Below are 22,586 nucleotides of genomic sequence, written 5' to 3'. Positions count from 1 at the left end.
AATCATTTCTTCAAAAAATTTGTAATTATGTAATTTTGTATTTATGTAATTCTCTCAAGACTTGAAATTTTTTTGAAGTGCCACCCCCACACCCCCACCAAAGACCAAATTAGTTTTATATGAGGCTCCTCTTCCCACAGAGAGAAAATCTCTACAATCATCTGATTGATGCACTGTGATATATTATTTGGATGATACCCTTCTCTGTCCTCAATCTTTAATTCACTTGATAAGCATATGAATATCCCCAAATATACCATATGCTCCTCTGCCTTCCGGACCAAGTCTTTAGGCACTACTTCAAATGTTGCTCCTCAGAGACCCTTCAACTTCATCCATTCGTCCATCTGAGTGTATGCACCCAGTTTCTCATGGTTAGTGCTAGAGGAGTCAAAGTGTATTCCTTCTCTAGGGCTACATCTATTATGTTCGTATTTTAATAGGGAAAAAAAAAGGAGAAAAGCTAAAATAAGACCAAAAAAAAAGAGAAAAAGAAAATGATCCAATAAGCTACTTTCATGTAGAGATAGTGAAATCTTGGAAGCCATGTTCTACGAATTCTTCTTTCTCTTGCCCATCAAAGCGAAAGCATACCTATAAGAACCAAAAGTAAGTGCCCTCCAACCATAATGCTGTTCAGTCAGAAATAGTAAAATGTAGTGGTTAGGAGGTCCAACCTGGAGCCTGATATCTAGTCCTGTTCTAATCCTGTTCTGCCCTTTGGAAAATTTCTTAAGCTACAAATTTTCAGTTTACCCATTGTCACATGGGGAGGTTTTACCTACATCATAAGACAATTGTGAGAATTAAGTCAATTACACTGGCAATATTTAGCTCTGGCTAAATATTTAGTATCTAGCATGAAGTATAGGAGTCAGTTATATTAGCTGTTGGCTATGAACCTGTCTTCAGTTCTTTGTGGTCCAGCCCTAAAAGTTTCATCAGATCAACAAAAAGAATCAAAGGAGTTAACAAATACTATTTCTTCATGGAAAAAAAGAGATTTTTTTAAAAAGTTGGCTTAGAATTTTAAAATAATCCTCATACTTTCTGCCCTAAAGGTTGGTTAACCTTGGTGGTAATCAAAATACTTGTTTACTCCCTTTTATCCTTTTTGTAACTATCAGGCTTATCAATTTTAGTCTCCTTGATACAGAGTGCTATGAAAATTACTACCTCTGTCTCTTCCACACTTTAAATCAACTGACCCAAAGTAAAATCAATCAATGAACCAATTTCCAGACATTGTCATTAAAAAAAAATATGGGTCTACTACTGAAATTATGACTAAAATGTGATTTCAGGAATACAAGGAAAATTAGTCCTGGGAGGAATTAAGTTTTAAAATTGTGATACCACGGTGCATTGCATTGGAATATGTGACCTGGACATCAGAAGTTAGGGGCATTAGAAGCACAGCAAGGGGAATAACATATGACTTACATTCTCATGAAGTTTGTACTTCTATAGCTGCATGTGGATTTCTACGAGTGTCAGGCCTAATTCCAGTTACTTTCCCATGTGCTGTCTGTCACAAATACTGTAAGCTGGTTCACTCAACTCCATTGTAATTCCCTTTAGCATGTCTTCTTATAATAAAGACTGGAAAACTAAAAACTACATTTCCAGACTCCCTTGCCATTAAGAATTTATCGGTATATAGTGGGGAGCTTTTTCTGGTTTTATTGTTCCTGGCTGTGTAGCATTCAAAATTTGTTCCCTTAACTTCCTGGAGCTTCTTTATCTTATCTAATACACTGTGATACATATCTTTCCCGTTAAACTAGTGTATTAGGGTTTTGCAGGGAAACAGATCCGAAATGATAGATATAGAGAGATTAATTTTAAGAAATTGGCTCATGCAATTGTGCAGCTTGACAAAACCAAAATGTACATGGAAGGCCATGGAGACAATTGTGGTTCCAGTCCCAAGATCTTCTGCTGGCAAAATTTCCTCTCCCAGGGAGGTCAGTCTTTTTCTATTAAGGGTTTCTATTGATTGGTTTTTGGGGGGATTCCTGGGTGGCTCAGCAATTTAGCTTCTGCCTTTGGCCCAGAGCATGATCCTGGAGTCCTAGGATCGAGTCCCACGTTGGGCTCCCTGCATGGAGCCTGCTCTTCCCTCTCTGCCTGTGTGTGTGTGTCTCTCTCTGTCTCTGTCATGAATGAATACATAAATAAAATCTTAAAAAAGAACTGGATATGGTCCATCCACACTACAGAGAATAATTCACTTCACTCAAAGTCTGTTGATTGAAATGTTAACCTTGGGATCCCTGGGTGGCGCAGCGGTTTGGTGCCTGCCTTTGGCCCGGGGCACGATCCTGGAGACCCGGGATGGAATCCCACGTCGGGCTCCTGGTGCATGGAGCCTGCTTCTCCCTCAGCCTGTGTCTCTGCCTCTCTCTCTCTCTCTCTCTCTCTCTCTCTCTCTGTGACTATCATAAATAAATTTAAAAAAATTAAAAAAAAATGAAATGTTAACCTCACCTAAAAAAAATGGCTTCACAGAAAGATCTAGAATGTTTGTCCAAGAATCTAGGTATCATGGCCTCACCAAATTGACACATAAAATTAACCATCACAACTAGTTAGAGTGGATTTTGTGGTCCACAAATGAAAAACTCTAACATCACTTCATTTCACACAACCTCACAATAAACGGAGGGTTAAGAATTGCAATCCTTGTTTTATAGATGAAGAAACCAGTTTAGGAAAATGTTTTGCACTGCTCTGTGAAGTTAAAAAGCTGAAGATGATTTGAAGCCAGATTCAAGATCCCAAATCCAAGCTCCTTTGATTACAGTTCTGTTGCCAGTAAATTCTTTTAGGAAGATAAAGCTAAGCACATGGAAAAATTAAGAGCTAATACGAGAACAACTACTAACCCTAAATGTAAAAAGAAGTTATATGTCTGTTACAGATCTACAATATGGGTCTAGAGTAAAGTTTTAAGGAAAAAGTGGATTTTAAGTTAGATAAGATTGATGTATACATGAAGGAAAGAGGAAAAAACATTCCAGATAAAGGAAACAGAACAAAACAAATGCAAGGAGTGGATATAGACCTGAATATGTGGAGGTTGGTTAAGTGTCTGGGCTGACTACAGAAGTAGTGAGGGGAAAATTTGATGTCTAGTTTGGAACAGATTATGGTACCGTTAAAATCGATAACATAGGTAACAGTCACAGGTTCTTGTGCTGAGAAGCATCTTGATAAATGTGGTGGTCAGCTATTATTCCTATTCTAGTGGTTCCTGGTCTTCATTTCTAGTCTTGGCACACCAACTCTGTATTTCCACCTGACCCCAAAACATGTTTTATAACCACCTCAAATCTCTCATTCCCAATGTCAACCATTTTTCTCCTAGACAGGCTCTTTTTTTAAACAATGAAATTGCTATTTCTCCCAGTCTTCCAAACTACATCTTTTATGTTTCCCTCTTTTTGTCCCCTGGATCTAATGTTCAACAGGGCATCATTTCTTCATTTCAATTGTCACTTGAGAGCCTGGTAAGATTTAATGCATCTCCCTCCATGTGCCCGGATTACAATAATAGCTTCCTAACAGATATCTCTGTTTCTGGAGGGTTGTAGAAAAATATGCTTATGTTCTCAACACAGTGACTGGCTCTCCTAATTCTGAATGTTATTTACGGCTTAGGTAGTAAAAAGGCTACCTCTTCTCTAAAGATTTGGCATAATTCTTAGAGAGAAGTGAGTGTATTAGATATATTCGCCAACCCCTGCCCCTAGGCAGAATTAATTATTCCCATAGGACTCTAAACTTGTCTAAAGATGGGATATATCACACTGTTTTATAGTTAATTATTTATATGCCTGTCTACCCCCAAAGAGTAAGATTTTTAATCCAGCACCATACCATTTTTCACCATTAAGCTCTACCCTCTAACCTGTCATATCTTCACTTCTGTGTAGCAAATTTAGAGCTAATTAGCATTATAATTACTGTTACAAACAATTATTTCACATAGCTCTTCCTCCATCTTTCTTGGCAAAGCCCCATCTCTGATTAAATTTACCTATCTTGCCCTTTCATGCCTGCCTCCAAACAATTGAATTCTGCTGAGAGTAATATAAAATCAAGATAACGGATCTCACTATAAATGCATGAAACACAAATATGAAATTATCACACAACACAACAATATTTTCATACTTCTTATTTTTGTTTTACCACTTTCCAATTGACTAGCTTGCACCCTGAACTTGCTCCTGGAACCACCTATATTTCCCTGCTTCACATTCAGCTAATGGTTTTAGTTATATTTAAAATTTTAAAAGGAAGCAATCCAGCCATTAGTCTCTCCTCTACTCTCCACAAATCTGCTGATAAACCACTGTTTGCACACATACTTCCCCTTCCTTCCTGCAATTGCACATGAACTGTTGTTGCTAGAGTCCTCTTATATCCTGGATTCCAGACACTTTCCTTCTCAGGATCTTTGTTCCTGAACTTTTTCTGCACCAGTAAGTTTCTCTTTTCTCCTCTCTCAATCTCCCTTCCTTTCCTTCCCCCTGCTGGATTATATCTATCACCTCTCATTTTTTTTAAGTATTTTCATTGACCCTAGATCCTCCTCCAATAACACCCCATTTATATCCTCTTCATGGTTAAAGTCTCACCTCCACTTTTCCACCTCAGTCTCTTCTCAACTCACTCCAGTTAGGCTTCTCCTTATATCCTTCCACAGAGACTGCTTTTAATAAGGCAAACACTGACCTCCATATTGCCAAACCCAAAAGACACCTCTCTCTTCTTATTTTACTTGATCTCTCAAGAATGTTTTGTACAACTGATTGCTTCATTTTTTGTTTAAAATTTTATTTATTTATTTGAAAGTGAGAAATAGCAAACACAGCAGGGGAGGAGGAGAAGAGGGGCAGAGGGAGATTGAGAAGCAGACTCCCAGGTGATGGGGGCACTCCCACTCGAGGCTAGGTCCCAGGAAACTGAGATTATGACCTGAGCCAAACTCAGATGCCTAACTCACTGAGCCACCCAGGTGCCCCCAACTGATTGCTTTTTTTTTTTAATTAAAGATTTTACTTATTTATTCATGAGAGACACAGAAAGAGAGGCATAGGGAGAGGGGGAAGTAGGCTTCTTGTGGGAAGCCTGATGTGGACAGTACTCGATCCCAGGACCCTGGGATCACGACCTAAGCCAAAGGCAGATACTCACCCACTGAGCCACCCAGGTGCCCCCGATTGCTTCTTGAAAGGCTTTCACCTCCTAGCTTCAGTGAAGGATTATTTTCCTATTACTGGTCACTCTATCTCAGTGTCCTACTTGCTCAGATCACTACATTTTAGAGTGATATGGGACTCACTGCTGGTAATTTTTTCTTCTCCTTTTATACACTTTAGGTAGGTTAGTCTATTTGGCACCATGATTTTAAATATCATCTAGTTAGCAACGTATTCCATACTTCTATGTCTAAACCTAATCTAGTCTCCAAACTCGTATATCTAACTGCCCTTTTTATGTCTCTATTTAGATGCTGTCTATTCAACTAAAACTTGACATCACCATCACAGAACTCCTTATTCCTACCCATTTACCCTCACAAACTTTTTATTATGAATTTTCCCCATCTTAGTGCTAATTCATTATCTAAATAGGTGCTCAAGCCAAAAAATGCTGAGACCATTACTGATTCATCTTTATTTCTACCTCCCACATTTAGTACATTAGTAGGATCTATAGACCTTCCTCAAAATATATGTCATATCTATCTACTTTCTGTTTCCCCTCTTGCCCCTTAATATGCCATTTCTGCACAATACCCAGTGGGATCCCATCAAACTACAAACCAGCTTATACTATTTCAATGTCCCGCCCCCCCCCGCCCTTCACCTTCCCATCAAACAGCACAAAATGCAAAACTTTTCCCTGACTTACCTCTAGCGTTTATCCTCTAAGACTCTTTCCCTCAACCATCATGCTTCCTCTGTACTTCCTTCAGCTCAAGCACAGCAGATGTGTTCCTACCTTGGAATTATTGCACTGTATCTCTGCTTTGAATGTTTCCTCCTGATCTTAATGGGACAAGTTCTTAATGGTTATTCAGATCTTGTTTCAAATGTCACCTCCTCAGATTTTCCCCCCTACTTATCAGTCTAAAGTAACTAATAAACTACTTTCTGCGATATGGTCCTTCTATAATTTTTTGCATAGTTAACATATGATTTTTCTTATTAAATAATTTATCCATTTATTCATTCTTTCTGTTATTTTTTTTATTATCTACCATATTAGATTGTAACCACCATGGAAATTTATTCCATTATCTGGCCTGTTCCCTACTCTATCTGTAGTGCCCAGAAAAGTGATTGGTAGATTTTAAGAATTCAATAATTGAAGTGAATGAATAATGAGATCTGTGGTAGTCATTAGTACCCTTGATAGAATTAGACTTCTTAGATCTTTGTAGTTGGATGTGGCCATATAACAGTTTGGGCCCAATAGTTATGAGCAGAAGTGATGTGCGTCACTTCATCACTGCAAGAACCTAGAGAGTTCTCTTTCTTCCTGTCATGTGAATATTTGGGAAATCTATCAGCCTGTCCTGCAATGAGGACAGTGATGACATAGCAACAGAGCTTCCAGCCAACTCACAATAGACAGATACCATGAGCAAGAAATAACTGTTTCTTTTAAGTCACTGAGTTATTGAACTTTCATGTTACATAGCACAATCTAGGCTGTCCTGATAATAAAAGAGCTATCTTTGCATTTTTATCAAATAGCTTTGTATAAGGATGCCATATGTATTTTTTTTCCTTCAGCCTGTTTCTTCATCTATACATTTAGAAAAATAACCTTTACTTTTCAGGATATTTGTCAGAATTAATGTAAACCAAAGATAATATTTATCGAGCACTTCTATGTGCCACACAAAGTGCTAGCTAAGCTCTCATTATGTAAATATCCTGTATAATTCTTGCAACAGGGCAGCCCCGGTGGCGCAGCAGTTTAGCGCCGCCTGCAGCCCAGGGCGTGATCCTGGAGACCCTGGATCGAGTCCCACGTCAGGCTCTCTGTATGATGCCTGCTTCTCCCTCTGCCTGTGTCTCTGCCTCTCCCTCTCTGTCTCTATGAATAAATAAAATCTTAAAAAAAAAATTCTTGCAACAGCCTTTTAAGGCATGTTCTGTTACTCTGTCCATTTTACAGATTAAGAAACTGAGCTGCAGAAAGATCAGTTAACTTGCCTAAGATCATACAGGTAGTAGGTCATAAAGTTGGGACTTAGAATCCAAACCTAAGCAATTTGTCTCAAAAGCTTATGGTTTTTGAAAAAGATAAGGTATATACAGGATGCCTGGATAGCTCAGTCAGTTAAACAATCAACTCTTGATTTCAGCTCAGATCATGATCTCAGGGTTATTGATTGAGCCCAAAGTGGCACTTTGCATTGGACTCTCCCTTGCTCTCCACAATGGGCTCCATGCTGGCCATGGAGCCTACTTAGGATTCTCCCTCTCCCTCTCTCTCTGCCTCTTTCTTTCTAATAAAATTAAAAAAAAAAAGATAAGGTATATAAAGTAGTTGTCGTATTGCCTAGCACCCATTATTTTCTCAGTGGGTGACTATAATTTACCAGTATATTGAATTTCTAGAGAACTACACAAATGCAAAGTATTTGGTTTTGTTATCTTAAAGACTTTGTCTTTTCTCAGCACTTAGTAATAAATGCCTAAAAAGCTATATTTACAGAAGAATAGAATAAGATGTGTTTACCTGGTTACTCTGATCAAGATAGACAACCATATAGACAGTCTTGGCTCCCAGTGATTTATTTAAGGAAGCCTAATACAGACTTTAAATATAGGTCTTTTTAAGGAACTCAATGAGTATGTAGGCAGTAGGCAAGTATCTAACTTCCCAGAAGTATATTTGGCATTGTGGGATCAAGTTGGAACTAACTGGAGAACAAGTAAAATTATTAAAGGATAGTATAGGTCCACATTTTTAAATGCCATTCTGTGTAGATAGAAAGTAAATCTAGTGAAAGTTTAAAGGAGGAAGATCACTGGATTGCCTTATTTAGAAGTTTGATATGGATGTTTCTAACTTTAGACAGTTATGTCACCATTAAATTACTATGGAAATCAAGCTATATTTTAAATGAATTCTGCTTGGTGACTAAAAGGGTTCTAAATAAATTAAAATCCAAGTTTTCAACAAGTGTAAGAGGGACTTGATACATTCTTATTGTCAGAATGACATATAGCTTTATATACTTCAGGCTCTGTTTGCATCAAGTATAACTAGAACTTTTTATAACTCATTATAAATTCTAAATGTTAAAATCTAAATAGTCCTAGGTACAAATTTCCTAGATGACCAGATACATGTCTTGGAAAATATGAAGCAAATTTAGCAAATTCTCTCAGGGAAAAGGAACTCTATGACGATGTAATGTTAAGTAGTTAACACTATAAATATATTGAAAATGAATTGGACAAAGATCACTCCTGCTGTTGAACCATATGGAAGACACTTAAGGAAGGAGTTGGTGTTGGTTGTGTTTATCTTCGCTACATAAACCCAACTGCACTCTAGGTATTAACATTAACTTTTGAAATCACAGTTGTTAAATTTTGAACAGAAGTGGGATATGGTTGCTAGAATTTTACTACTTCTTTTTAAGTGATGGAAACCTATGTATGAATTTCTGAGAACCTAGGACAGTTGAATTTTTTAGTGACTTGAACTAAAACAGCCTTCCATTCTGTAAGAACAAATTGCACTGGGTTAATCAAAATAATATTAGGCTTGAGATGTAATATTTTTAGATGAAGATAAGCTAAGTTGGGAAGAAAGCAAAGAAAGGAAAAGAAAATGAAAGAAGAAAATGGCTGGAATAACTATGGCCCTTAATAAATAGTTTGTTAATAATCACTCTTCTATATCTTAAGTTGAGGACTCAGGAATATTCAAATTCACTATACTGGTTCCTTAAACTTGAAAAAAAAAGTGCCTGTTTTTTAATAGATACAGTTTGGAGGGTTAATTCTCAGCATATCAAAGAATAGGTCTGCCTCCCTCATTTTTCTTCCCATGATATTTGTAATGATTCACTCACCAGTGCAAGGAAATATTGTGAAAATATTGTTTATACATATGGAAAGCTGGTCTGCTTAAAAATAGGAAGTTATTTCCAAACTTAAAATGTATCTAAAGCATGAATTCTCCTTTGAAATGTCTTATAATAATGGCAGAGAAAGGATTTAACTAAAAATGTTAAGTACACATTGATGGCTAAAACAGTTAATATAATTATTGTAATTTTGCAGTTACTAATATAATATAGAAGATTTATCTCTCAAGACAGGGGACCCTAAGTACAGAGGTAAAGGTAATAGATATTCCACAAGGAGATGATGAGGCTCTGGGACGAGACCTCTTTCAATCCAGGCTCTGGCCATCTCTGCATTGTAAATAAGTGAAAATAAAGTTTGAACAAGCCACCCTGAAGTTAAGCCTTTCCATGGACCATGGTATTCCTTTGGAAGTATCACTCCGACCTGAGTCCCTACTACAGCTCAGCTCATTAGCCAAGGACGTTTCCCTGACTATCTCTGCCACTCATGGAAAGCTGTGTTCTCTATCAACCTAAACAAGCTAAGAACCAGGAGAGAGATTTCTTCCTTAAATATTTTGGGTAAATAGAGCAAGAAACAACAAAATACCTTTTTACAAAAATCAAAGCTTTGTTCTTGGTTTGCCTCTACATAGGATTAAGGTAAAATTGACTCTTAGGGAGGAAGCTAATAAATCTTAATAATGGTTTTGAATTAAAATCCAAACCCAAATCTTAAAAAAAAAAAAAAAAAAAGAAAGAAAGAAAGAAAGAAAGAAAGAAAGAAAGAAGAAAGAAAGAAAGAAAGAAAGAAAGAAAGAAAGAAAGAAAAGAAAGAAAGAAAGAAAGAAAGAAAGAAAGAAAGAAAGAAAAGGAGTGCTTGAGGGATCCCTGGATGGCGCAGTGGTTTGGCGCCTGCCTTTGGCCCAGGGCGCGATCCTGGGAGACCCGGGATCGAGTCCCACGTCGGGCTCCCGGTGCACGGAGCCTGCTTCTCCCTCTGCCTGTGTCTCTGCCTCTCTCTCTCTCTGTGACTATCATAAATAAATAAGTAAATACCTTAAAAAAATTTAAAAAAAAAAAAGGAGTGCTTGAAAAGCACTGCCTTAGGCTGCTAAAGACTTCACAGTGCATTTCTGTGGAGAGCCAAATGCTTATTTCTGATAATAGAGAAAGAGCAAAATGTGCTAGTTAGAAGACTAATTTCTTACGACAACATGAGAGTTAAATGAGTTGTATGAAGTCTCTCAAAGTTCCAGGTGAGATTTCAACCCCAAACCCCAGTCCTCAGTAGCATCTCTGAATAAACTACCTACCACCCTACAGCCAAGCAGCATTCCATCAATTATGAGTGCTCTGACAGACAAAAGTATAAGGTCTGGGCCAAATCTTTTACCTCCCATGGGAAATTTCCTTAGTGAAAGCAGTAGCTGGTTGATGATTAAGTCCATGCCTAAATATCATTTGTGCCTAGAAGCATACTAGAAAATTCCAGTACAACAAGACCAAATATCGATGCGGCCACCATAGAAAGCTGCCTGTTAAAGCCCTGTAATGTCACACACTTAACACGTTTTCTCCCCAGAGGGAGAAAAGCATTTTATAAATGCTCCGCCCCGTAGAAAAGATTGGTGGCCACAGAGATTTTACAGTCTGTATTGATTTCTTGAGTGGAAATAACAGATGCTGTTAATGAAACTTCTTGTGGGTATACATGCAATGTAACCTATCGCATCTCCCTTGGAGGTGAAATGTAAGTTCTTCCAGTCTGAGGTTAAGCTCATGTGTGCCTGCCAATAGCAACAGGGTGTACGCAGCAGCCTAAAGTTTACCTCTGGGGGAAAATTTTATCTATTAGGAAAAAGAGTTACTTCTAACCTTGGTTACCACCTTCAAAACAAAGGATAAAGAGATTTCAGACTTTTTAAAATCTATGCAAGAGAACATAATAACAGAGAAAGAAAATAAGCATGTGCATTACTGATCTGTCGTCTTCTCTAAGAGAAATTATCACCAAATAAAAATCTTGTTAGCACCATTTGCTTTAAATATCTGAGCCCTGAAAAAAATATATATATATTCTATATATATATATATATATCTGAGCCCTGGTAGCTCAGTGGTTTAGTGCCACCTTCAGTCCAGGGCATGATTCTGGAAACCCAGAATAGAGTCCCAGGTCGGGTTCCCCGTGTGGAGCCTGCTTCTCCCTCTGCCTGTGTCTCTGTCTGTCTGTCTGTCTCTCCCCCTCTCTGTCTCCCATAAGTAAATAAATAAAATCTTTAAAAAAGAAATCTGGTATCATCACTCATGGTTTGTAAAAAGATAAACCTAGATAAACCTAGGTAACTTTTGGTAAGTATAAATTACTACTACTTTGACTCAAAGTACCTTGAAGTACTCAAAGTATCATAGTTAATTATTTTTAGAGCAAAGATAAACTAAAAACTCTTGTCTAATTTAAAACCTGAAAAAAAAATTGGTAAAGCTGAAATATTGCCTTCCTTGATAGAAACTTGTTCCTCTGGAATACCCTTTAAAGATATTGTCTTAGTATTTCATGGACTAGACATATTATGAACAACAATTTTTTCTGTTCCTGTTTTTTTTTTAAATTAAAGAAATGGTTAGAGCAAAGTGGGTTTTATCTAATACAGAGAAGAGAAGATTGAGACTAATATAATTTAATAATATGTTCATGTGTATGGAACATAGTTCTTCAAGGTACCAACGCTTGCTATTTAATATTCCATATATCCAAGAATAAGGGAGTATCTAGAGTTCCAGTATAAAAAACACGATAACAAGAATTTCAACATGATTACAGAATAGGAGATCTTCAGGCTTCAGTTCATTTTTAACACAATGATTTGAAAGAAATCTACCAACACAAGTGCTTTTGTGGGAGCTTTGGGATCCAGGTAGGAGATTCTAAAACACTGTTGAAGTCCAGTATTAACAGTGCTGTTTTTGGAAGGCAGGACTGCACCCTGGTGGCAGACTAAACAAACATGGTCCCACCTGCTGACTTAAAAGCAGCCTTATTCCCTTATGGACTTGGCTCTAGCCCTGCTTGGTCATGGTCCAGCAACCAGTGTCATCCAGCAATGAACCCAGAGGAGCACACCTATCTGTGGCCCCAGTAACAGGCTTTCCAGCTACAGACCCAACTGTGGACCCTGATGCAGCCTGGTGACCTGGCTCCAGCCCTGCTCCACCACCAGTCCAGAATTAATCCTACTCTCACAGAGACCTAGCAGAAGACATGCCTATCTGTACCCTCCACCTGTACCTCCCCCTTCCCCGTTCCAGTATTACTGGCCAGCCAACCTTAATCCTGAGACTGCAAATTCTGAAGCAGCCCTATGACTTGGCTCTGGCTCCCTCTACCACAGTTCTGCAGGTTATCCTGCCTACCCAGAGAGCCACCAGAAACCCAGAGGGAGCCTCCTCAGGAACCCAGTGGGAACCATCTATGCTTCTGGCAATAGGCCCACTGTCTGTCAAAAGCAGCCCTGTAACTGGCTCCCACCATGCTCAACAAAGGTCCCAGAGGCAATTTTGTCAAAGTCAGGATCTGGCAGGAACTATGCCTGCCCACGTCTCTAATGATAGGCCTGCCAACTGCAGACCCAGAAACAGCCATGTGACCTGGAACTAGGCCCACTTGAGTAAAATCCTGGAAGCAGACCCATTAGTCTGCAAACCCAGCAGGAGAAGGTCTTTAACTGCCAAACCCAGTCTGTAAACACACGAGAAAGTATTTACTCCTCAAATGCATGGGTATAAATTCAAGGCTACATGGATGGTGAGTAATCAGCCAAACAAAACTAATAAAGCTCCAGTAACCCATCTCATATATTGAGATTTTTTATCATGAGTGAGTCAAATGCATTTGACAACTTTGCAACTTTGTCAAATGCATTTTCTGAATTTATTGAGATTTGGCAAAACTCAACATCCATTCAGTAAGGTTATAGGATACAAAATCAACCTATGAAAATCAGTTACATTTCTATACACTACAACAAATTATCTGAGAAATTAAAACAATCACATTTATAATTGCATCAAAAACAATTAAAATTCTTAGGAATAAATTTAGCCAAGGATGTAAAAGATCTGTACACTGAAAACTGTAAGATATTGTTGAAAGAAATTGAAGAAGACACAATTATATGGAAAGATACCACATGCCCATGTAACAAATGACCATAGGAGAAAAAAAAAAAAAAAGAGGCAAACCAAGAAAAAGGCTGTTGACTATAGAGAAAAACTGAAGGTTACTGGATGGGAGATGGGTGGGGAGATGGGTTAAATCCATGATGGGTATTAAGGCGGGTACTTGTGAAGAGCACTGGGTGTTTTATGTAGATGAATCACTGAAATCTACACTGCATGTTAACTAACTGGAATTTAAATGAAAATTTGAAGGAACCCACCCAAAAAAACAAAACAACAAAAAAACGACCAAACAAAAATATACAATCTACCCAAAGCCATTTATAGATTCAAATGTAATCCCTATCAAAATTCCAATGACAAAAAAATTCCAATGACATTTTTCACAGAAAGAAAAAAACAATTCTAAAATTTGTATGAAACCACAAAAGACCCTGAATAGTCAAAATAATACTGAAGAAAAACAAAGCTGGAGGCATCATTCTTCCTGATTTCAAACTATATTACAAACCTGGTGTAATCAAAACAGTATAGTACTGGCATAAAAGCAGACACATAGACCAATACATAGAGTTGGAAACCCAGAAATAAACCCATGCATATGTGGTCAAATAATATTTGACAAGGAGCCAAAATTATTCAGTGGGGCCAGAATATTCCCTTCAGTAACAGGTCTTAGGGAAACTATATTCACATGCAAAAGAGTGAAATGGGACCCCTATTTTACACCACTGACAAAAATTAATTCAAAATGTATTAAAGACTTAAATTTTTAATATTTTTCTAGAGAAGACCTATTTATCCAAATTCTTTTTATAATTTTCCAAAATATTTTTAGATCTATATTTTATCCAGAAATATCACTGTCATCCAATGGCATTAACATATGTTGTAGATATGTTTCCTAGTAGATATGATAAATTAGCTTATGTATAAGCATACTTCTAAATTAAAACCTACTTCTGTATTTGTGTGTGTGAGCGTTTTCCCTATAATTGAAAGGTAGCTTTATTTAGCTTTATTTATTTAGAGCTGGAGTCATGAGTTTTGAGTCAGGCTCTTCTGTGATTATTTGTGCAATCTTGAGCAAGTCATTTAACCTAAGTCTTGGTATTCTCAGTGGGTTAATAATCATAATGACTATTCTGGCATTTCACATAATTGCTGTAAAAGAAAATGATAATTGATAGAGAAGTGCTTTTCAGTCTGCTACCATATATTTGTAAATATCATATAGCAATATTTAAAAGATATTATATCATGTGCACTGGTATAATATAAAAATATCCTAGTTGCTTTGTGTTTCAAATTTAAGATCTTGTAAGCCTCCAACAATTGTAAAATTATCTAGAGATTATAAATTTTTAACGTATATGGTAGCTAATGACACAAATGAATACAAAAGAGATTAGAAATTACTTCATACTTTTTAATAAATTTTATTTTAATTTTTCTTCCTTAGCAGCTCACTATATTATTTATTTTACACTGGAATCACTAACAAATCAAAGGAAGTACTTTAGTTGAGTATGTTGACATTATATCTTGCTCTCAAAATTAGTATAACTGGGAGACAATGAAACTTGATGACATCAATTTTAACTAGTATACAGTTGTATTAAAATATAAATTATCAACAATCATACACCCACACAAAAAGACACATATACTTTTTTTCTGGTTTTGATTAAGAGTCTGAGGCTATCATTTTCCCTGTTGCTACCTCCCAATATGCAGTCCTTTATACACTTGGCATGCTCTGCCTCCATACCAGCTATCCTGTCTCAGTCTGCATTGTCTCCAACCTATTCAAGCCTCATCACTGCCCAGCCAATGTCACAGCCCCAACTGATATAGTTGATTTCTCTTGGGCACATCTTTAATCCTTTCCTCATAAAGCAGAATAAATAAACATAAGTAAAATCACATTATCCATCTATTTAAAACCCTCCAACAGCTGCTCTCTACACTCAAAATAAAAGACATATATCTTAATTTGGCCTAGCCCCAATCCTCCACATGATCTGCTGCCTCTCTCCTTCCTGACCTCATTTCATCTCTTCTCACACCACTCTTCTTCCAAAACTCCAGTTGCACTGATGCTTTCCTACCCTGTGACTCCTGTATTTGCTATTTCTTCCTTCCCAGAGAGCAGCGTGAAGGGATCTTACTCATCAAACACTGAATGAGGGCTTTAACATCATCATATTTTTTCTATTAGTCTATTTCTACTATCTAGCTAAAATAAATGGGTATGTAGTCTGATTTAGAGAAGTATGCTTGTTATACAATGATAGGATACCAGGACTCTCTTGGTTCTCCTCTTAAAGAGTAAATCCCTAAAATCTTCTCATATAAAAATGCTGAAGCTACTCTCTACTGCCTCTACTTGAAAGATATCTCAGACCTTTCCATGCACTGCTCCCTTCTATCATCCAGATCTTAGCTTAAATATCCTCTCCTCAGCAAGGCCTTTACTGACCATCCAATCTGAACATTGTTAGTCATTGTCTTTATATTGCCTTTTGTTCCTTGTTTATAGTCATTGTCAATCCCATAATAGGTATTCAATAAATGTAAGTTGAATGAACGATGGCATTTTAGTTTGTGTGCATGTACAAGAACTTGACAAGTACATAAGCAGCATGTTATGATAAGACTATATTTTCATAAGCAAATCTCTCTTTTTGAAGTTTCCCTTAACAGGATCAAAGTTAATTAGTTAATGTATTCTATTTCTCTACGGACATGAAGAGAAGAGAAAGAAAAGCCAAATAATTCCCCAAATACTTTTCACTAGTTATTTTTCCTATTCATCATTTCATTTTGGCTCTTTTATTTTAACTTATATTTTTTCAGATAAAGACAAGTTGTCAGATATATGAGTCTTTGAGAATACTATCACTTACTTGGATTATTTTAAGGCCAATTAAAGGGAAAACAATAACAACTGCCAGCCTTCATTTCCCAAAGTGACAGGTCATGGTTCTGTGTTGTGTTGTGGTGAATATATATGCATATTATAGTTTCTAAACAGTAAGTCTTGAAGACATGTTTCCTAAACCCATTATGCTTACTATGAATTTATGCCAATATTTTAACTCAAAGTTACCAAAATACTGAAAGCAACTTGAGATCTCATAGTAAGACTTTTAAATGTTAGGATTTCTGTTAATATGTAAACAGGTTTCCATATCAAGATTAGCTTCAGGTCACATTGCTTGAAAAGAAGGCATCACAGTTTTAGCTATTTTATGATTCAGTTTGGCATTTGCAGCAAGAAATTCAGGCTACCACCAAGACTTCACTATCTACTGTCTCAACACCATTTACAGTCCAATGAGGCAATCTGCTGAAATGTTCTGCATCTCTATTTTGTCTCTCAGCCACTCTTGTGCTTCTCCACCTTGGGATATAATTTTGGAAGATTCAATATGACATATTTTTTTAAGATTCTTGACAGACTGAAAGGAATGTAAAAAAAAAAAGACCCCAAGAAACAAAACAAAACAAAACAAAACCCAAGTATTTTATTTTAAATCTGATTTTAAAAGCCTGACATTCTTGTATTGCATTCGTTTCATTAACAATGATTAATAATAGTATTCAATTTTTTTAAAGAAAAACAAAAACAAAGAAAAACCTTTACCTGATTTGCAAAGACAGCAAGGAAAATGTTCATTCATTCCAAAACATATTGATAAATTTATTAAGAGATTGCAATGTGCTAAGTGCTATGGAGAATACAGATGGAATCGTATATTTTTTATATTGCTTCTTTATCACTTTATTATATAGAGGAAAAATAAGAAATGTAAATATTTAACTATAATGTAAAGTGAAAAAGCAATCTGATCTTTTCTGCATCTTTCCAGATGCAGTTGAATGTGAGTGAAGAAAATCACAAAATCAGGTTGAGAAGTTTCCATTTCAAATCTCAATTGGGCACACAATAGTACCCATGAAATTTTATCTGCTTCTGCAATAAACTCACTTTCCCACTTTCAGAGGCAACACCTAAAAACTCTCCTCTCTCCTCTAGGAGTCAGGTTTATGTTCTGCAGCTCCCATGCTGGAAGACCTTAACCAGCACTTTATTGACAAAAATAGAAGCTATCTGATTCCCAGCTCTCACATCCCCACAACGAAATCTGTGCTCTAGCTACCCCTGCATCTATCTTCTCTTCTTCAGAATAAAATGATAGACTGCCATTTTTTTTTTTTTTTAGACTGCCATTTCTGTGGCCAAAGGCCACTACCTCCTTCCTTGTCCCTTGGGTCAAATCTTTAGAGTCTTTCTAAAACATGTGCTGCCTTGACTTCCTCTTCTTGTATCTTCAGTCTTCTTTTCTTCACTGGATCGTTAATGGACATGTTCTTCCATATGAAAGAAGAGAAACTTGCCACAACACCACATTGTCCAATTAGTTTTGTCCTATTTTTCAGCTTTCATCTGTTGTTACACTTGTTTTTTTTTTTCTATTTTCTGAACTTCAGTTCATAATTCTATGTAAAAATTTTCTGATCAAAGACCTTGTCAAAGTTCCAGGTGATTTCCAGGCTTCCAGAATCAATGGATAATTTTCCCATGTTTTCTTAGCATCTAAGATTTTGCAAAATCAGACCATTGTTTCATTTTGCCTTTCTGGTCCTTTCAGAGTCCTTTCCTCTCTACATATCTCCCTAGATAATAGCTGCTATTCTTATGTCTTTTAAAGGTATTCTGTGCTATTAATGACCATATTCCTAATTTCAGCCTTGACATTCTCCTCTGAGATCCAGAATTGTATCCAGTTGCCTTCCTTTATTATCAGTTTGGGTCTGTAATATACATTTCCAACTTAATTGTCTATATCTGATTCATGAGGAAGATCAATTAATTCTACTTTTAAAATATATATGCAATCTGCCCATTTCACACCTTCTCCATTGATTTTCTCTGTTCCAGGTCATTATTGTCTCTTTCTTAGGCTATCCCATCAGCCTTGTAACTGTTCTACTTCTGCTCTTAGGCCCCTTTGCACAACAGGAAGAAAATAGTATTCTTCCAATCTTACTTGAATCATTTCTCTCCCCCAAGACAGAACAGTGGTGGACCAAGAAAATGATATTTAAAGAGGAATTAAAAGATAGTTAAGTTTTTGACTGTGGAAATTTAGGAAAAAATGTTTTCCAGAACAACAGACCAGCAATAGCAAAGACGTGGAAGTGAACAAGCATAAGAGGATACCTACAGATGAGTAAGTGGTTCTATTTTGTTATATCAGAAAGCACATTAAAATTAGTAGTAGGGATCCCTGGGTGGCGCAGCGGTTTGGCGCCTGCCTTTGGCCCAGGGCGCGATCCTGGAGATCCGGGATCAAATCCCACGTCGGGCTCCCGGTGCATGGAGCCTGCTTCTCCCTCTGCCTGTGTCTCTGCCTCTATCTCTCACTGTGTGCCTATCATAAATAAATAAAAATTAAAAAAAATAAAATAAAAATAAAATAAAATAAAATTAGTAGTAAACACTAAGGTGAGGGTTGAAGCCAGAGAGCCTCCAATTTGCTAGGTATTTGACATTTATTTGGTAATTTCATTTTATGCTCAATACTGAAAAATGAATGAAGCAATTTTCTGTTTGTGATTAATAAGCAGATCAATAGATTAATGCAAACTACACAGAGATTGTGTATTTAAGGTGATAAGTGGGTCATATGAACCTGTCATGCCTCAAGTATGTATCTTTATCTCATAAATAATTATGCCATCTTTTGCTTCTTTTGACATCAGTTGATGGCAAAAATAAAATATTGGTTTGACCCATATTTTTCTTTAAGAGAAGAGAATCTTTGACATAATTGAAAAGTCTACTGCCAGCCTGCTTCCCATGCATTTTTTCCTTCTGTGAGATATTCCTTTTAATTGGAAATTTTGTCATAGAGGTTATATATCCTTCATTCTACCCACTTTATAAATAAATACCTTTAAAATAACTTTTCAATGATGCAAAACTCAATATCTTGTTTTAAGGCTAAGGATACCTTGTCAATGTTCAAAACTACTTATGGATTATGTTGCACTCTTGCCCCATCCACAACGTTTTGCAGGACAGAGGGAAGTCCAGAAGTGAAAGGAATGCAAGCATCTCCCAAATTTCATTAAAAAAAATAAAAAAAACTTTATTGTCAGCATTGCTTCTAGGCCTTATGCTCAACATATATCCCTATTGACCACCATCACCCTCACTTTCCAGATTTCAAAATCTTTGGGAAGGGGCAAGTCATTTCACATTAAAATAAATTTTGGGACTAATTAAGGCAGGCATTCTGAATTGAACACCAGAGTGTCTGTGATTGTTGTATAATAATATGTGATGTAAATATATTGTAAATGAATAACTGAGTCAGGCATCAAGTCAATTCACAACCTTTTGGTACTTAGAGCTTTGGGCAGTAAAACAATTAGCACTTTGGAGGTTTGTGGTCAAGAGGTGCCCTTTGGGAGACATGCAATCAATAGGGCTGTGAGTCTGCTGAGCAATTTAAGGCTTCCAATTAAACATTTTAAAGAAAGTTTAATTCCAAATAACTGTATTGGCAAGACTAGGTATATGCAAGCTGCCAAAGTCAATATATTATATGCCATGAGGCAATTTTTACAATTGCAAGAACGTATGTAAAAAGAAAAAGACTGTTTTCTCTATAACCTAAGGTCAGTAAGCATGCACCCTCCCTCACCCAAGATACTTTCTTTAAAGTTTAATGAAGTTTTTTTTCCAAGATGTAAGATTTAATTTATCCCCTTATCTCCAAGCTTTATACCTCTATTTGAATACATATGTAGAAACAGATCATGTATATTTTTTAAAGAATGTATTTATTCATTGGAGAGAGAACATGAGCAGAGGAGGAACAGAGGGTGAAGTAGAGTCTATGCTGAGCATGGAGCCAGACATGGGCTCCATCCCAAGACTCCAAGATCATGGCCTGAGCAAAAAGCAAATGCTTGACTGACTGAGCCAATCAGGCATCCCAGATCATGTATATTTTAATTAGATGTAGATGATTTCAATTTTCTGATTCCATGTTCCTGCAAAGATGAAAGGGAAAACAAATGGGCAATGGGTATATCAACTAAAATATCTTTTTAAAAGAATAAAAGGTAATAAATATTTGGGATTTCCCTTGCATTCAAAGCCCCCTCCCTACCACTACCACCATTTTTAATCAGTTCTTATGTTACCAAGTGTTCCTATTTAGAACTGTACAATCATTGTTATAATTAGGACACAATGCTCCTTTGCTTCTTTGTAAAAATACATCAAGGATTGCTTCTGAGAGCACAAGCTCTCGGCAAAGCTGAAACAAACTCTTGATATCATTATCCATTTAAGAGTGGTCCCTGCAAATGTCTTTCTAAAGAAATTCTAGAAAAAATTTTCATGTATTTACAGTCATCCTGCTTCCACAAATACTATGAAGAGGATTAGATAGTATGAAATATTAATTTAAAAAATAAAACTAGTTAAAAGGCACAGAGAGACCTATATGCCCAGCCTTTGGGAATAGTTCAGTAATAAAAGATCATTATTATTTTCTTAACTAAATTTCTATAAGATTATCTTTCCTGTAATCAGAGAAAGTCAGGAATAGAAGGTTTCTCAAAAACTTTCTACTCTTATTCTCATGAGGGATGGGGTAGAGACCAGAAAAACTGGCTTATCTAGAAGTATACAACTTAGATAAATCATGATCATTTTAGCATGTTCTTGCTTGGTAACTTCAATGAGAAGAACCACCATGGTCTATCTCTAAAATGATACCTGAGAGAAATACATTTCTATTTAATTTAATGCACAGCATTCAGAGTCTCTGTTAAATGCAGCTGGAGTTTAGGAATATAGGTTATATCCAGAGGGCAATGGAAGTCAACATTAGTCTTTTTAAGAAGGTAATTTTGTCCTATTTCCATTTTTGAATGTTTATTCTTATTCTGTACACAGAAGTGATGGTAGGGATCCCAAGATGGGGAGAAGAGAGAAGACTAGAGATTATCTCATTAACTGGGTAGAGAGATTATGATAGAAATAGTGGATATGAAAAGAATTAAAAAAAAATAAAGATTTCTAGAAATACAAGCCTAATTAGGCATAGAGGAAAGTGAGAGTGACAACTTAAGGAAGAAACCCAGGTGTTCTGCTTATACAACTTGGTAAGTGGTGGTAGTATTTAATAAGGAATACAGAATGCAATGAATTCATTTAATGCACTTGATACATAATAGGTGGTCAATAACTGTAGCTATAATTTGACAATTTGCTGCTTGTTCTTGCTATACTCTATAGATATTATAAGCAAATTGTTGACCTTATCCTAGATGTTTAAACTATCCATTGAGATAAACTAGCCACAGAATCACCATTTCCTTGTATCAGTTTCCTGAATCCCAATGCCCACAGGATGCTGTGAAGAGGACTAACTCAGGGCCACATGCAGTGGGTTGCATACAGAACAGAAACCCTAAGGAAACGTGAATGTTTTATAATGCACCATAAGCTAACATGCATTTTGCAGTAGAGGGAGGTACTATCTCTGTTTTCAATGGCCATATGTTTTCAATAAAAACATTTTTGAAAAAAAAATAAAAAAAAACATTTTTGAAAATATAGATCAGAATAAAGCCATCAGTGTTTCACCTGCAAGATTGATAGAAATACAAGAGACCCATGGAAAAGTATCTCCTGATGTTGAGCAGACACTGGGACCTACCTTTGGCTCTCACTTAGTAAGGTATAAAATCTTACATACCAATATATGTGCCTTTCCTTGAGTACTTTGGCCCAGACTGCATTCTTAAAACACTTATTGTTAAATTGGACAGTTCCATATTTCACTAAATTTGGCTAGCACTTATTGAAAGACTTTGGGTAAGACCTCAGGCTCAGTATATTTATGGATATAAAAATGAATGAGGTATGGTTTTTGCCTTCTAACTACTCATAATCCAGTGGAGGACATAGGCAACTAAGACCTAATGTAAATTAAGATAGAGAAAATTATGGGATAGTGGAAGAGAGAAATACCAATCTTGACTTAAGGTAGAGTTTGAGAAGGAAAAAGAAAGATATTAAAAGGGATGGCTGGATTGGTGTGGGGCAGAAGAGAAATATGAGTTTAATCACTCTGGCAACAGTATAAACAGTTTAAAGAGGAGAAGACTAGAGACAGTCTATCTCTAAATATAGTGCCAGGGAAAGTCTCAATGACAATTTGAATTAAGGCAGTATCAGTAGAAAGGAAGGAATCGACTG

At 36.5% G+C, this 22,586-nt stretch overlaps 1 long non-coding RNA gene across 15 annotated transcripts in view; it reads right to left on the bottom strand.

The window, feature by feature from the left end:
• Window positions 1–22,586, bottom strand: part of LOC102154812 — a 171,804-nt gene that overhangs the window by 19,924 nt on the left and 129,294 nt on the right. The window contains exon 8 of one of the 15 annotated variants that reach the window (XR_005356772.1): window positions 20,221–20,365. The exons of 13 other annotated variants lie outside the window; for them this stretch is intronic. This is a non-coding gene — a long non-coding RNA (uncharacterized LOC102154812). Of the gene's footprint in view, window positions 1–20,220; window positions 20,366–22,586 lie in introns of those variants that run through there. One more of the 15 variants, XR_005356773.1, reaches the window with a different exon arrangement.

This window comes from Canis lupus, chromosome 3, assembly GCF_011100685.1.
Source record: "Canis lupus familiaris isolate Mischka breed German Shepherd chromosome 3, alternate assembly UU_Cfam_GSD_1.0, whole genome shotgun sequence".
Classification (NCBI taxonomy): Eukaryota; Metazoa; Chordata; class Mammalia; order Carnivora; family Canidae; genus Canis; species Canis lupus.
This window is presented reverse-complemented; position numbering and strand designations above follow the sequence as displayed.